The sequence below is a fragment of the Ooceraea biroi genome, chromosome 12 (assembly GCF_003672135.1).
Source record: "Ooceraea biroi isolate clonal line C1 chromosome 12, Obir_v5.4, whole genome shotgun sequence".
NCBI classification, from domain to species: domain Eukaryota; kingdom Metazoa; phylum Arthropoda; class Insecta; order Hymenoptera; family Formicidae; genus Ooceraea; species Ooceraea biroi.
The window spans coordinates 4,714,681-4,730,861 of record NC_039517.1 but is presented as its reverse complement, the minus strand read 5'-3'; the positions used below and the strand labels follow the sequence as shown (position 1 = coordinate 4,730,861).

Below are 16,181 nucleotides of genomic sequence, written 5' to 3'. Positions count from 1 at the left end.
GCCAGTTTAGCGAATGCATCGCTGCAGCTTAGATAGATTGCTCATAGATAGAGTTGTGTACACTGTACGCGCGCGCTATTCGCTGTAGATAAAGTAGAGCTCTGAGACACTTACACAGAGCTACACAGGATGTCATGTGCATTCAGAATCGTAAAAAATTGAAAGTGTTGCATTTAAAAAAATCGACTAAAAACAGATTTTAAGTTGGATTTTTAAAAATTCTTTGAACATGTCATTGTTTATAGTCAACCATAATATTTGATAGTTTAATAATTCAATGTTAAAGTTTCGCCAAATTTATTTCAAATTAAACAATAAATTGTCTTCTACTTTTTTAATATTTTCTTTTCTGAAGTTTAGTCGAAAAATTAGTGTTTCTTATTAAACAACTTATTAAAACATATATTAAATCTATTAAATAATGTATTACAAAATTTTATATATTAAATTATTTAATTAAATTTATCTCAAAAAAGTTACTATTTTTGCTAATAAATATGTATTCTGGAATTTATAAGAAATGTAACTAGAAAAGTTATCTACAATTTTGCTCAGTCTGAGATATCTATGCTATTCTGCCATCTCCTCGGAAATCGTTTCTCTGTTTTATTACGGATATCTATTTCCTTTGGGCACACAGTACAATGTACTTTTCTCATTGCTACCCTTGTTCCTTTCGACACGCCGTTTTAGTTTCCACAGAAATCTTTGAAGATCGTCGCAGCGCCGATGGCACTTCACATGAAGTCTAAAGTACCGGAACTAGCGTGTTCTCGATTGTCCTCAGAAAAGTGGATCTTGATTTATGAATGCAACCTTCCGTGCAACAGCCGCGCGTGTGACTCGGAAGGAGCAACATCCGTGCGCGTGCGCGCGTACACGCTGAAGGGTGGCGAATTATGGGGAGGGAGAAGGGAAGAGGAATGGAACACGATGGCAGGGAGGGCAATGGATAGCAACAGGTTCTGACGTCACTTAGGCGCCACGCGACTCTGTTTCATTCACGAGAAGCCAGAGGAGCGAAAGAGGATGGACCAGGAACTCATGACCGGCGATGCCTTGCCTTTCCTGTTTTCTCACATGATTCGACAAGCCGGTTTACCCCGATCGGCGGTGGCGGCGGCGGTCGCAGTTCTCAGCCCAACCTGGCACTGGCAATTATTGGCCCGTAACGGTTCGAGTCGAAGCCGAACAGCGAGGTTGCGGTAATGGGTTCCTGATCCCGAATTGATACGAGTGGATCATTACAGCGGACCAAAGTGCGTTCTTCCAAATGTTTTATTTTATTTTATTATATGTACAGATTTGCGTAATAGGCCCACAATTCATAATCAAAATTTATACGTTATTCTATGAACTAGTAGTCATCGATATTGTATATTCTGTATGGAGAAAAAGCTGCTTGAATGATATAAAATAGCGATAGCGTTCGTTTAAACAAATACCAAATTATCAATAACCAAGTATTTATAACCGCCAGGAAATAATGAATACAACCCCCCCCCCCCCCTCGTTACCTTAATATTATATATCATTTTTTAACATTATATATCATTTTCTAACAGTAAGGTTTTATTTAGTGATTATTTGTATTTTATTTTTATTTTTTTGGTTCTTTGTACTTATATTATATCTTGTTTACAGAAAATGATGTTAATTGGTTTGCACTTGATAAGGGCTTCAAATCAAGCCGAAACGTTGTGCGTTTTAAATATATTTTTAGCCAGTGGTGGTCGAAGAACATTTGTTTATTATTTAAATACCAAATTAGTTTAACTTTTATTAAATCCATTACGAAATTAAAGTAATTGATTATTAGCCAACTAGATCGTTTCTTTATTTCATGACTGTTGATTGTACGTAATCAACGTGCCGATGAAGTTTACTATATTGCATCAGACCGTTGAATTAACTCGGTATTCATTTCATTGAGAACTAGATCGCTCCAGTTTCGTTCGATCGATCGATTTATCGATCAAATCGAACACTTATATCTGTCCGAGAGCAATCGCCAGCTCCACTCGGTAGTTCCTGAATTAAGTTAATCCTTATCGGGAGTAACTTCCGCGCGTTTCCTTGTTCAATTTTTCAAACGCCGCGACCAACCACGATCGCGATCGTCGCGTTAGTCCAGGGTTTTTTACCCCGCGACATCGAGCGCGAAGCAACGTTCGAATTCCCTATCCGAGTCTACCCGCTCACCGGCGCTCGTCCCTCTTGCCGGGGCGCGGGGTCGCGGGGCGAGCGGAGGATGAAAGACGATGGGCGAGAGGCAAGGTGAGCGCGGTGCGAGTGCCGCCCCACCACGGCGGCGAGTAGCCACGCGAGTTCATTCATGAGATCGTGGGAACGTGCCTCACGGTGGGTCCGTTCCACCCCGTCCTTTTCCCTCCTCCCCCTTACCCTACCTCTGGCACATGTTAGCCGGTCGGTTTATCTCTTCTTCGTCCTATCTCCGTCGGTCTCTTTCTGCCTCTTGCGCCGCGCGTTGTCTCTCCCTCCCCCCCTCGCTCTCTCGCGTCTAGCACCTGTTTCTACCTTCTCCTTGCTCCGCTCCCTGTCCAATCTCACGCTTTCTCTCTCTTTCCTCCGCAGTCACTCTTGCTCCCGCGATTTCTCATTCTAGCTTCCACACATCCTCCGCCCTTGCTCTCCTTACCCTAATCATTCCTTCTTCTTGTTGCCACACCTCTCCGTACTTAACTTCCCTCTCGCTTCTTCCGCTCTCCCCTACTCCCTTACACCCGGTCTCTCTCATCTCTACGCCGCAATTCCATCGTGCTCGTCGTTTATCCGTCCATCTTCATGATTCTATCCTCATAATTCCTCGTGTCCACTGATTATTCCAGTTTCGTCATCGAAATCGGCCTCCTCGCTCCCATTCTTCCTCCTCCTTCGAGGTCTCGTTCGTTCTTTCCTGCGGCTTTCCCTCGTTCCTTCGTCGGCGTTGCGCCATGTGCTAGCCTCCGTGTCTCTCTCACCTGTTCTTTATTCAGGTTCAACGTATTTTTTTCGCGATCGGTCTCTCTCGCACCACCTTTGTAGACCATTCTTCCCTTCTTCGCCATCTGCTCGTCTCCCTCTACAGGTCTGTTCCACACACCGCTTCGTTTTACCTGCTCGCGGCCACTCGCCTGATCCTCCCCGCTCTTCCCCCCCTCTCTCTTTCTTTCTCTCTCTTTCCCCGACCCTTTCCCGGGATCTACGTTCGGTACAGTGACTGCTACAAGCTACGTTGCTTTATCGACGAAAAACATCGAGACAGCATGTTTGTCCGGATGGAGAACATTGTAAGCGTGCACACTGATTTCAAGACTGTTTTCGCAGACTATGCAAATCGCTCGATAACATGTTTTTCCGATTTCTGGGTTAGTAGATGTAGAGCCAAAGGAAATAAAGCGAATAAAATTGACGTAAACGTGCAGCGTGTAGTGTAAGCGTTTTAATGTACATATAATGTACACATTTCTTGCCTTATGACAACTGTGCTTCTTTCATCAGAAAGCTGTGAGTTAAGCGTTTGCAACATGTACAGTAACAGTTAGCGACTCGATTCAACCAGGTTTATCAGAGAAATCTTTTCTTTCTTTCTGTCTCGTTTTTGCACACGATGTAGTAATTTCATGTAAATGAACTGTTTTCTGTACATTAGATAGGCATTTAATAGGCATTTAATGGTGTATGACAAAGTAAGGAAAATTGAATAATTCCGGGAACGTTTCTCTTTGAAATCTACATACAATTCACTAAGAAAATATAACGTTGGTAAACGCTGGTATATTTCTATATAATTATTGCAATTGCCCAGTGAATTTGTTATATTAAGCTTCATAAATTTCTATATTTTTCATTTAATGTCTTCTTATTTTTTTTTAATTATTATGTCTAGCACAAAAAGATTTTGCATCCTTCAAAGTAGTAAATAAAAAATGCTCGTCGTCTCTATCTCCTTTAAACTCCTTTCTTATGACGGTACATGTGCAAAGTTATCGATGACTTAAGCGTATAAATAACCAATTCCCCTCACAATTTCTATTTTGTTTTTTTAAAACACAAAGTCCCTATTCCATAAATAAATAAACCTACCTATTTTTCAAGCAAATAACTAAAAATATATACAATTTATTCTCCCTTTAAATTAAAAAGATCTTGTTTTGCACTCGTAATGCAAAAATCACGTGGGTCGCGCAGAAGGGGTTAATATGCGAAAGATAGACGATTATTTCCGAAGATTATTGAAGAGGAACTTTCGTAGTCTACTGTACCCGACGACCTCTGCGTGGCCGGCAGCCGGCGGAGACATAATTGCGGCTCGTAATCATGCTGCCGTGCCCGAGGGTATCCCTCGTCCCCCTCTTTAGACTGTTGCTCGTTTCTACTTCGTCTTCGTTTCGTTCTATCGTGCCCTCTCAGCTTCACCTCTCTCTTGCTCGCGCGCGCTCTCTCCCCTTGTTCTTCACTTTGTGTGCCTTCAGTTTCAAGCGAGCGAAATGTAATAACGTTACGTCCGCGGAAGTTAAAGGTTCGAGTAGGAAGCCCGAAAGGGAAGAGATTAGATAGACATCGAGTGGAACCCCGGAGCGACGACGGTGCGGATTCCGTCAGGATCCGTGCAGTCTAACGATGCGAGTGCAAAAGCACGATGATAAAAATATGAGATATAAAAATAATCACAAGGAGATCATTTCTTATTCTCAAGAAGCGTGACGAGTTAAGAAATATTAAGCGATCGATTTCTGATTGGCTCGCTTAGGATAAAACCGGAAGTGTGAGAGAAAGATATAATAAATACATATCTTATTCTGCATTTTACTTCATATTATCAATAATTTGATGTAACTTATTAGCTAATGTGAGCTCAAAATTAAGTCCAATAAGTTTTTTGTTTCAAATCAAATAAGTAAAAGATGGCCAACAGAAATATCATATCCGGTTTTATATCCTATGACAGCACATTATCCGATCTCTGGTCCAGGGTCTTTATATACGACAAGCTTTGTGCTGTCACAAGTATGTGTTTAGTTTGATTCATCGCCATCTAAGCGCCATTCGGATTACTCGGTTAATGGCCTATCTCCAGCATCTCCTACTTCGATTCGGTTCTGTCGCGTCCCGCGAAAAACGCGATACTCCGAAGAAGGTACGGAAGGTAGATGGGGGAACGGCCGGACTTACACACGTTCGATGCGTATCACACGCGCTATTACCCCTAGAAGATACGGCTCACCGCGCCATGCCGCGCCGCGCCGACCGTTTTACGACCGAACGTTTATTCGCCATTTCGAGCCTCTTAACGTCCGCCGCGGAATATCGAGCTTAATATATCGGGACGTGAACGCTCGCCTCTCCCTCTTTACCCCGTGCCTTTTACTCCACGCCCCCCTCGTTCCCCGTATTATACGTCTGCGGGTACCACCTTGAGGGATGGAGAGACGGAGAAAGAAAAGTTGCGAAAGGTCTGCCCCGTGATTCGGCATGAAATAAACCTGCCATGGCGATCGGATCGTGTCCTTGTGATCGAGGTACGTATCTGCTGGATTGGGATTGAATTAGCACTGATTTATGATCAGTGTACGATCTGTTACAATAATCCGTAATCGAGTGAATATTTTATGATTGTATGATAGTTTTATTTTCGATTATCTATGTATTTATTTATTTTGTTATGCTGTTACTGAAACAGTTTACTCTTAAAAAAGATCTAAAGCCATATCGTTATATTTCTCACAAGGGAAGGTTTTTAGGTGTTACACTCGGATTTCAAAAATTTTTTGCATGCAGGTAGGGAGGTCCCCAAATAGAAAAAAAAATAAAAGATCTGGTCAAGGGAGGTTTTTAATTCTTTCAGTTTTAATTTTGGTTTTGATTTCTTTTTAAAGCGTTGTGCATTAGGTGAAATAAAAAATGTAAAGAATTCGATTGGAAATAGCATTTTTGAGTAATTAACCTAACATCGAAAATTGCGCACGTAGCGCGCAAATATGCATTTGGGCCGCTACTTTTATAATTTTTCTTCTATTTGGGGACCTCCCTACCTGCATGCAAAACATTTTTGAAATCCGAGTGTAACACCTAAAAACCTTTCCTTGTCAGTAGAATTTCTTGAAGGATCTGCGCGGAGCAGCGTGCGTATCATGAATTCCATTAAAGGACAAAAAACGCGGATATCATTAGAAAGAGTCAAAGCGGGAAATTTACATTGGAAACCGTTCGAATCTATCTCGTTCCTCGGAGAAGTCTAAAGAGGGAGGAGGCCCTTACGACCGGGCGTAACCGATTAGGGATGCTATTAAACGTACGCGCGCGGTTGCAACAGGTACACGACCTGAAACGGGCAACAGCCGGCCGATGTTATTGCTCTTGGGAAGACGGTAGCCGGGGTAATTGATTATCTTGCGCCCTTTATACGTTACGAGCCTGCCCTACCTCTTAAATCCAGCCTGCGTGATCTAAGAGATGCGCTCTCCGCGCATTTTCTATACCCGCAAATTATACGGCGGAATCGACGTAGTTTAGTTTCAGCGAAGGAGGGAGTAGGGAGGAAAAAGAAGGAAAGAGTTAAGTCGAACGAAAGCGGTCTCTACTCCGACGAGATGAGAGATCGCGGCGTATGCAAAAGAGACGCACCGTAAAAATCGACGCACGAGCGAGTCCATAAAAATTTATTTACGTCGCGCACTCCTCGCGTCTCTGATACCGTAACGGCGATACGATTCGCAAATGATTATTATGTATTCTGATGAGACATTGATTTTCAGAACTCGCGCTGAGAATAGTTTGGAGAACGAAGTGCGTAACACGAAGTTGTACGAAAATTAATAAGAAATATAAAAAGTTATAAGAATTATAAAATATAAGAAAATATTAAACAATTGTTCCCCTACTCAAAGCTCCTATTATGTTCAATCACAATTATATTAATTGAAAATATTTCATTACTTAAAATTAAGTGGTTGAAGTGTACGCACCGACAATTCTAGGTTTTACTTGTCTATATTACTTTGATTATCAGAAAATATCACAAAATATTGAAAATGACATTAGATGTTCCTTTTTATTAAACATTTTCGCATTAATTTGTAAATATAATAATATATAATACATTAATACGTTTTATTATTTATTGTGGAAATATGCATATTTAGTCATTAAAAGGTGGATGTATTAGGATACGTAACAAGCTATCACGCGCGTTTAATATTTCCTCTTTTTATATATAAATGCTATTACGCGGTTGTTCATTTCTTAAGTAACGTAAAAGTGTTTTTATAAATTATTCAAATTTTTACAGGAGTTAAGTAACCTATCACGCAGTTTTATCATCGTACATGACTGTTGCACTGATAGCACGTTGCAATCGTAGCTGATGGCGTCAATGCGGAACGAGCGGAGTAATTAAGTTTTTATTAACATTCGCATATAAAAGCGGTTATTGAACTCGCGTGTTTCAGAATATAAATTCTCTCCCATATTGGTACTCGTTGCCAGAAACGTGCGCGGAAGCTCTCTGACTGCGTACATTTCTCACTGTCCGCGTGCACGTAATGCGGAATGACGAGCACCGAACGCAGAATTGTTCGGCGGAAGGAAGGGGGGGGGGGTAGGAAAAGAGGAGGAGAGGCTATAAATCGGTTAAATTGCTAATTCGAGCACCGCGGCTCGCGCTGCCGCGGTAAATTCCAAACAAGGCGGGGCATTAAATTGGGGATTAATTGCGGCGTGCAGCCTTATAGCGCGTCTTCCAATTTCGCACGGCGGTGGCGAACGAGAGCAGGCAGAAGCATCTTGGGCGAAGTGCACTTCCGACGACGAGGTGTGCCGAGGCGGTCTTCCCGGTATTACGCGGCGCGTATCCGCGTCTCATAGACGTATCCTTCGCGGCCGTGCTCCTTGCAGGAGCGATGCTCTCTCGAGCAGGAGCCGCGGCTTCTGCTCTCTCTCTCTCTCTCTCTCTCTTTCTGTCTCGCTCGCTCTCTCGCTCGAGATTACGAAGATAATGGGGCTGGAGCGTAGCGGCAGGCGCGCGTTGCAGGCCGATCCCCGCTTCTAACAAATTACTGGGTTCATTCATCCTCACCGACGATGTAGAGGGAAAAACCAGCCCGGCGCGCTAGCTGAGGCCACTCGTGGCGATATACGCGTGTGTAACTCGCCCTTTCTCGCGTGGCCGTCGTCACGGAATACCACTCGTGTACAGTCGTTCCCGTTCCCCGCATCCCTCAGAATCAGCGGCGTTTATCAACGGCGGATGCAACGAAACGCGCACTTCCCGCGTGACGTACGTCGGTCAACGCGCAACGATCGGAAATCCCCCTTGGAAACCTTGAGATGAAATTGTTCGATGATGCGAATGCGTGAGAAGGGAACATCCGGAAGAAAGAAGCTCCTTGCGTATCGTGCGACTCGGAGCCAGGAGCTTTCGTTATCGCACGCGCCAATCGCAGATGTAATAATTGCATATTTTGCATTTCTCTCGAGTTTCATTACTGATATTACGTACAAACATGTTGCATTAATTAAGACAACTGAGAAGTAAAAGAATCTTTATTCTTCATTTATAATGTTAGTTGGCTAAGACTGTTTCGCTCATTCCGCATTAACGACATACGATCGATACCTTTTATTATAAACGTTCACATACACATGCACACGTATCTGCATCGTGCGTTACATGTGTTCGCAGGCCATTGGCAGCGTGATTCACACTCCCCAGGAGGCAATAAATTCCAATACAATTGAGTGACTAATATGTGTTTGGTCGCAAACGAGATTTTCCTTTCTTAAACCCGTTCTGTCTCCGGCGCTTTTGATCTATCGATTATAACTGCTTACGTGGCGGAATTAATTTTTTCCCGGCATTTGTTCCACATTTCGCAATAACAATTTCCTCCTGCCGATCCTGCCTTTTTCTGTTGCAATTACGTCGTAATTTCTGTCTGTCTTTGAGGACACACGCGCGTTTGTGCATTTACGTCACGCAGGTCGTTACATCGCTTATCTTAACAAGATTTCACTTTAATAAGGATTTAACTCCGCAACATTCAAATTTGCGAGATATCAATATTTATATGCGCATATATAATTATACGATGTATAGCATTCTTTGTCAATTATTCTCTACCTAGAGAACACACACACACACACACACACACACATATACGCGCGCGCGGCCAATACGATATCGATCTTTCGAGTACGTCTCGCTTTCGCGATCATCTCATATTTCATGATGGGATTTTATACGATGCAAGTAATTCGCGCCATTTGCTGAATAAATCATCCACTTTTAGCAACTAAGTCTAAACTCGTTGCAGTATGTTGCGGTGGCTTTTTTCGCAACCGGTTCGCTCAATGTAGCTCTTTTTCGCTCTGATCGACTCGCGTAGCCGCAGCGTGCGTCGAGTTCCCGATAAGAGCGTGCAGCGCGTGGGCACTCGACTTGATACACCAGCTCGGGGAAAGAAGCGCCGATAAGACGAGCCGATATACTCGCTGACATGTTTGCGTCGATCCCATAAATCGATAACGAGCCGATATTCGATTTACATAAATTAATATATACGAGCTAGCAGAGGCGGAGAGCAGCATGCCTCCTTCTGTTACAGCTGAACGTCGAAAGTTCACGGCGCAATTTAACGGAGAAGCATTCTAACAAAGTTCGAGAAGTGCATTTCCCGATGATTTGCTTCGAGTCATTTGTTTCTGTTCTTTTGACACTTGTGCACTATTTCTGTTTGAGATTTTAATTGTCTCGAAATGCTTAAAGAGAACTTTTAGGGAATTCGCTACTCTGACAGTGGAAAAATTAAACATTTAATTTTAAGTTTTGATGTTTCTGTTCTTTTCTCTTTCTCTCTTCTATTTCTAATGTATAATAAACTAGACAGCTTTACGATTGAAATAGTTTTTGGAAAGTGAATTAGGAAGAAACTTCTTTTTTTATAGTCGTTTTGTAAGTTTCCTTACAATTGTTTCCTTCATTCGTGTTCACTTCAAAGCAGACGAGGAGTTCCGATTAGGGTTACAACTCAGATTGGCAAAGCCATCGTCCCCTCTCGATCTCTTAATCTCGGTTTTGTTACCGCATCCGACTGGAACGGCGTATCGCGCGCTATTTTTCACAATTGTAACATGACCAAGAATTTAGCCACTAGTTTCCGTTGAATCGCTGATCCATGCATTGGTGTGAGACGTGTCTTGTACTACAGGAATTTATGTAAACCGACGAACTCTTATTTAGAGCTACCTGAATTACATGTTCGTCACACGTTCATTAAATTGTGCAATTCATTATCGAAGTACTATTACGTGTTTTTTATATAACGTACTTGTGTGCTTTGGAAAATCTATACTTGGAAATGACAGTTACAGTTGTGATATTACGGTATTATATAGAACATAAAGACGGAGGTGCATAAAATGTGAGAACAACTTTTAGAGTGTCGAGAAATACGGATGTACGAATCGTAGATAAACGAATATAAATAAAGACAAGGTGGGTAACTTTTCAAATTAAATGGAACAAAATGTTAAGAGTCTCCACAATGTTTTAGGTTTAGTTATTATTGCCATGTTTGCATTCTTTCCTTGTGCAAATATTATTTCTGTAAATATCGTACTCTGCTAATACTTTTGGAACATCTGTTGACAGTCAAATGTATTATACTCGTCGTAGTATTATTTACAGCCAGCATAACTGTCGTCATTACGCTCTATTAAGATTTACTAGCGTTGTTATCATAAAAATGATACTACATATGCTATTAAACATATTTAGATATATTGTTTACACGCATTTCAATATGTAAACTTTTTAAGAATATCGATCAGCACGATGTCCAAAGACATTCGAACAAAAATAGTGATTGGTTCGCACCTCGCATGGTGTTAAAGACTTTATTAAAGGGTTCAGACGGATGTGCAGGGTATCTTATGCAACAGATGCGGTTTCCGCGGTGATCGTCCCAGCAGCTGATGCGTAGGAGTGGCCGAGTGAACCAGTTGACAGCGCTCGACTACCATCCGTTCGTTTTCTCGTCTCTTCGTCCCCACTTTGCACCCTTTTTCCTCCATCCCTTCCCAGCCGCCTTCTTCCACACGACTTGCTCGCCACACGACCGGCACGCACCAGTTAACCACCTCTTACGCTCGCATGCATGAACTAGCAGCTATCTTCGTCTCCTTTCTCGTTCCATTCTCGATATTTCTCTTTCCTACCGTCTGAATCGTTTTAACGTTTTACGGCTTGTAGCTCTTCATTCGAGAATTTTTTCAATCCCGCGTTTTACGGTCGATACTAAGATTATCCACGGTAGATTGCAGTAATGAAAAAAAAACATCTGAAGGGGGAAACGTTAATTTTATTTCCTGTATCAAGATAAATGGAAAATCTTCCTTTGCCTGTCGACAGATAATCTTTACTAAATCCGTAATTTAAATGAAATCTCTCTTTCAGTACTTTAATACTTATTTACACTTTTAGAAGCATTTTAGTTTGTCAAAATTAAAAATAAGGTTGATAGGTAATCTAGATAACATAGATAATATATAGATAACCATAGATACGAAATTAAAGTTGCATTTATTTATTATCACGTAATATTAAAAGTTCACGTAATATTAAAAATTCAGAGAGAGAGAGAGGGAACAATGCAAACTGAAGAAATTTCATTCTGAAATACCTTGCTGCCACGATTTCAGATAAAAGCGAAAGCAAATTGGTGTGTCAACGACACCGATCGATTTTCACACGACTTTTATCGCCTGCGATCTACTGCGCAGTATTAAGTACTACGAATAAATTGAAACAATTACGAGATGACGCGTCCACATCTTTAATCTTTAATCTTTTTATCGGACGCCACATCCTTGCGCTCGTTAATTCCACCATGACAGCTGGTGTTCAAGGGATATCTGGCACTTATGGTTCTTCCGCGATGAAAGCTATGTTTCTTTCACCATTTGCTCGCTCGTCGGACGGCTAGTACCACGGCAGTCGGCCTTACCGCCATCCGTAGACCAGTTCCTACTTTGTTTTTTTCCCCATCTTCCTCCGCTGCTTCATCCTCGCTGCTCTTTCTGCTTTCCTCTTTCTTCGTCTTCGTGCGCCGCGAGAGTGTCTTTTATCTGGCGCGGGGAATTTTCGCTCGGGATGCATGTTGCGCAATAATAACATCAAATTACAATCCTCTCTGACGTCACACTTTTGCATTGGTGTACCTGATTGGTGCTCACAGTGGAACATGTGAAATATGATGTTACAGGCAGCCCGAATAGCGCTTCGAATCACCGTTACAGACGTAATAAAGTGTAGATATATCATTATGGTAATCGACAAAATATGAATTTATAATTCGGAATGTGTTCCCAGAGCGAGCAGCCCAATGCGAGACGGACATTTGTGCAAATCAGCGAGAATAAATTACGAGATAATAAATTGCAAAACCGTGAATGTTTTTCGCGCGGTGCGACTGGCGGTTCTGGCGCAGATTGAGCTGAATTTGCGTGCACATGGCCTCAACTCGGATCGTGCCAATAATAATACTGAGAATTTGCAATTTGAAGCGAGTTTTGTCAGCAATTCGCGCCGTTACCACCATATCTAGTGGTAAGATCCTCGCGGAAAGGGCTGCTTATGGGCGCTCCGGTTTTCGAGCGGATATTATGGCAGTCCGCGAGCTCGGGCGCGTTGATTAATGCAGGATGGTTAAACAAATAAAATAGCGAAATATATAATTGATTCCGCCGCGAAGCGCGTCGCTTCGGGTGGACGAAGGGTGGGAAGGGGTGGCAGGCGCGCGCAGGAGAAGCTGAACAGGTTTCTGCCGCGGAGTAAGACGATCGTAAGGTCATCGTGTGCGTAGCGCGAGGTAGACGAAGACGCTCCTAGAAAAGACGCCGTCCGTACACCTCGCCGAGGGAAAAAGGACGCAAGCGGTGGCAAACGAGTTCTCGCGGCGATCCGTTCGCGGTAATTGCCGATGCAAATGATTGTGCTTACCGCACGACGAGCGTTCAAACATCTCAACATCGAATATCGCGTCCGCGTCATTTTAGGATTCATTATCGGTTATGAAGATCTTACGGCTTCCGATTTATTCATCCTGCAGGTACGCGATGTACTTTGTGGGACGCCGGTGCCGACTTCTTTTACCCAGCATCCAGCTTCCGCGGACTGAATTAATAAGTTCGCGGCTCTCCCTCTTTTTCTCTCGTTTCCTTGGAATGGAAAATATAGCGTTATATTTCTAAGAGTTCGCGGTGTCTACTGCTGTTGTTTATAATGGAGTCCGTGTCGGATATAATATTATGTGCATCTCGAGTCGCGTCTCGATAGTTCTCAAAACCTCACGGCTGCAAAAATGAGTAATTCCGTAGGCCAACGAAATTATCCGGAGAATGTAACGTGGGCAGGTAGTTAATCGCGGAACACGCCGTTTATCGATAGAAACATTTACGATAATAATCGCGGCAACGATGAAGATTCGCGGTTATCGAGTTCAGCCGCGGATGCAGGAATTCTTCAACTCCATTACATCTGCAGCTTAGAAATCGGAGGAGGAAACGGTAAAGATAACGTCGGACGCATACACATTGTACGTGTATATTCGTTAATTACACGGTCATTAATGAGACAGGAAAACGTTATCGAAGCGATACGTTTGCATGCGCTACACGTGCACTGGTAACACGCGAGTTTATGGTAAAACCGAGCGAGATGGCGGCGGAGAGAGCGAGGGACGGGGAAAGAGAGAGAGTGCGTTGGAAGAGGGGATTGGGGGGGGCAGGGGAGAGCCGGGATGCTGCGCGCGAGCAAGGTGGGGAGGAGAGCCACGCGATCGAGATTTATTTATAAGTCGGCGAGCTCGAGTTCGCTCCTACATTCTCCCGTTTCCTCCCTTCCTCCTCCGGCTCCACCTGCTCGCAATCTCTTCCTATGTTTCTCTCTTTCTCCGCTTCTTCTCGTTCCTGCGGTATCCACCGACCGATGCTGTTGCCCCGCATAGCTGTAGCAACGGCGAGCAATGAGAATTTCTTCGCTGCACGAAACATCTCTCTCCGATCGCCGATCGAACGCCGCTCGGCAAAAGCACGCGTCGCATGCTGCGCAATACGCGTTTACTATTGTCAAAATTTGAATGTAGATCGTGGGGCTATTTTGGGCGCTTGCCACGTGTAACGTTACATCATGCGCGGATCTCGGAAAACGCGCACGATTCTGTGCGCTCTCCCAGTCTCGCGCCGCTTCGCGCTAGCCGTGTGTGAATGCATTAATTCACGTAGTTATAAATAAAACGTGGCGATTGCGCAGAAGTACTACGTCAATTGCGCCAAGGTGTTGCGACAATTGCAAAAGTGAGGAGTTGCGAGGTGGGAAAAGGCTGGGCAGGCACACACTCCAGCTCTCCGGGAATGTTGATTTATTTTTTTCTTTTCTTTTTCTTTTCGAGACCGGCACACGCGTGCGGCGATATGACTCAGCATTTGGTAATCATATACCCTTGGCAAGAAGAATGCAACCTGCGCTCTCGGAATCGCGGGGATACGGTATTAAGATTTAATAGCATGTATGCGTGTGTCTATACGCATATATGTGGTACACGATACGTCAAAATAGATAGATGTATTGCGTCAAAAATACAACGGCTGCCATTTTTTATCTCTCCCATTTTTTAACGGATAATGCGAAAAATATCAACGTGACTCGGCTTAAGAATTTAATAAAGATCATTTTACGGGTATTTATAGTAAGAATAATCAATGTTGTTTGAAAGTCTGTTAAATCGTATTCAGTACTTCATGAATATTATTATTAGGTGTATATTTTGTTTTTCTGCGTTTCTTTTCTGAGAAGAGGAATAACAGTTCTTATCGCGTGAATCTAAACCGTTACGCGCGCAACAAGTCCCTCTTTTTCTAGATTTAATTTCGCCGAGTCTTATCGTTAACGAGAACGCGAGTGGAAGATAATGGCCGGTTAATTAAACACGAAATAAACGTTGGAGTAGCCGTTCCGTTTACGATGTGGACGCCATGCGTGCTGGGCAAAGCAGATGCGTGTACGCGGCGCACTCGCGTGTCTGCCCTTCTGCGTTTGGTTGCGACTCGATTTCGCGAAAAGCTAATTAAAAGTCGAGGATTGGCGAGCTAAGTACTTTCAGGACTTCGGCTCTCATCAACGATTCGTCACTCCGCTTTAAGCGATTATTTTCGTTTCCTTTAGTAGGTAATTAGGGTGGAGCAAAAGAAGATGCCTCACGGAATAAGCCAGTCAACTGCTGTTCCTCGAGGTCATACGTGAGAGACCTTGTTTCAATCACATCGTGAATTAATCGCAACAAAAGATCAAAAAGTTTATATAGAATTCATGTCATAGAAATCTGCGTGAAACGGATTTAAATAAAAAGCAAACTTAAGTTTTAAAGCGAATAGTCGGCTGGATAGTGATATAGAATAAAATAAAATTACACTGAGAAAAATAGCATGGCCTATCTAATCGGATAATCCAATTACATAGTAACAAACGGATATATCGGATTAAATTGTATAATGTATATTCGACAAAGAAAATAATCGGACATATCCGATGAAGGTAATGATCGGACATATCCATCACTTAATCGGAAAACAAGATTAACAATAGGAAACACTAATCGGTTTATCCGATAGAAACGTTTTCCCGTCTGTATAAGTTTTCTATCGCGATCTTGTTTTAAAAGACTGAAAAAAATAGATAGATGTAAAATATAGACGAAATGCGAGAAAGAAACGAAGAAGGAAGGAAAAGACAATACACAAAGGATAAAGAGTTTAGTGGAGATGCGTCTAATCCGATATTGCGAAATCGCGTGATTGCAAGGGAATACGCACGTAGAAGGATTTTCGCGCACGAAGCTACGAAAGACAGCTCGTGTCTAGATACCGAGCGCTTACGGGTAGAGGCGCTCATGAAACAGGTTCGAAGTTACTCGGGAACTGGTCAAGCAGCGGATAGGAACAACAAGAGGTGCTATCCGATTGTACGGCCGATCGCCAGTGGGCATATGTAACGGTACCGATTCGATCGTGTCACCGATTCGAGCTTTTAAAGTTCGTACTTTATCAAGCTCGCTCACAGAAAGGTCTTTTTGTGATTAAAGCGAATATCTTATCCCGATGTGGCTACTTTTTGCTGAAGGCAA

The 16,181-nt window shown here is 42.8% G+C and overlaps 1 protein-coding gene and 1 long non-coding RNA gene across 5 annotated transcripts in view; one reads left to right on the top strand and one right to left on the bottom strand.

Moving 5' to 3' along the window:
- Positions 1-16,181, top strand: part of LOC105276598 (ETS-like protein pointed) — a 107,007-nt gene that overhangs the window by 24,441 nt on the left and 66,385 nt on the right. The window lies entirely within an intron of this gene.
- On the bottom strand, positions 1,604-6,947 carry LOC113563168. Its single transcript, XR_003407346.1, has 2 exons — positions 6,073-6,947; positions 1,604-5,701 (listed from the first exon to the last, which is right to left on the bottom strand). It is a non-coding gene; the product is annotated as an uncharacterized LOC113563168 (long non-coding RNA).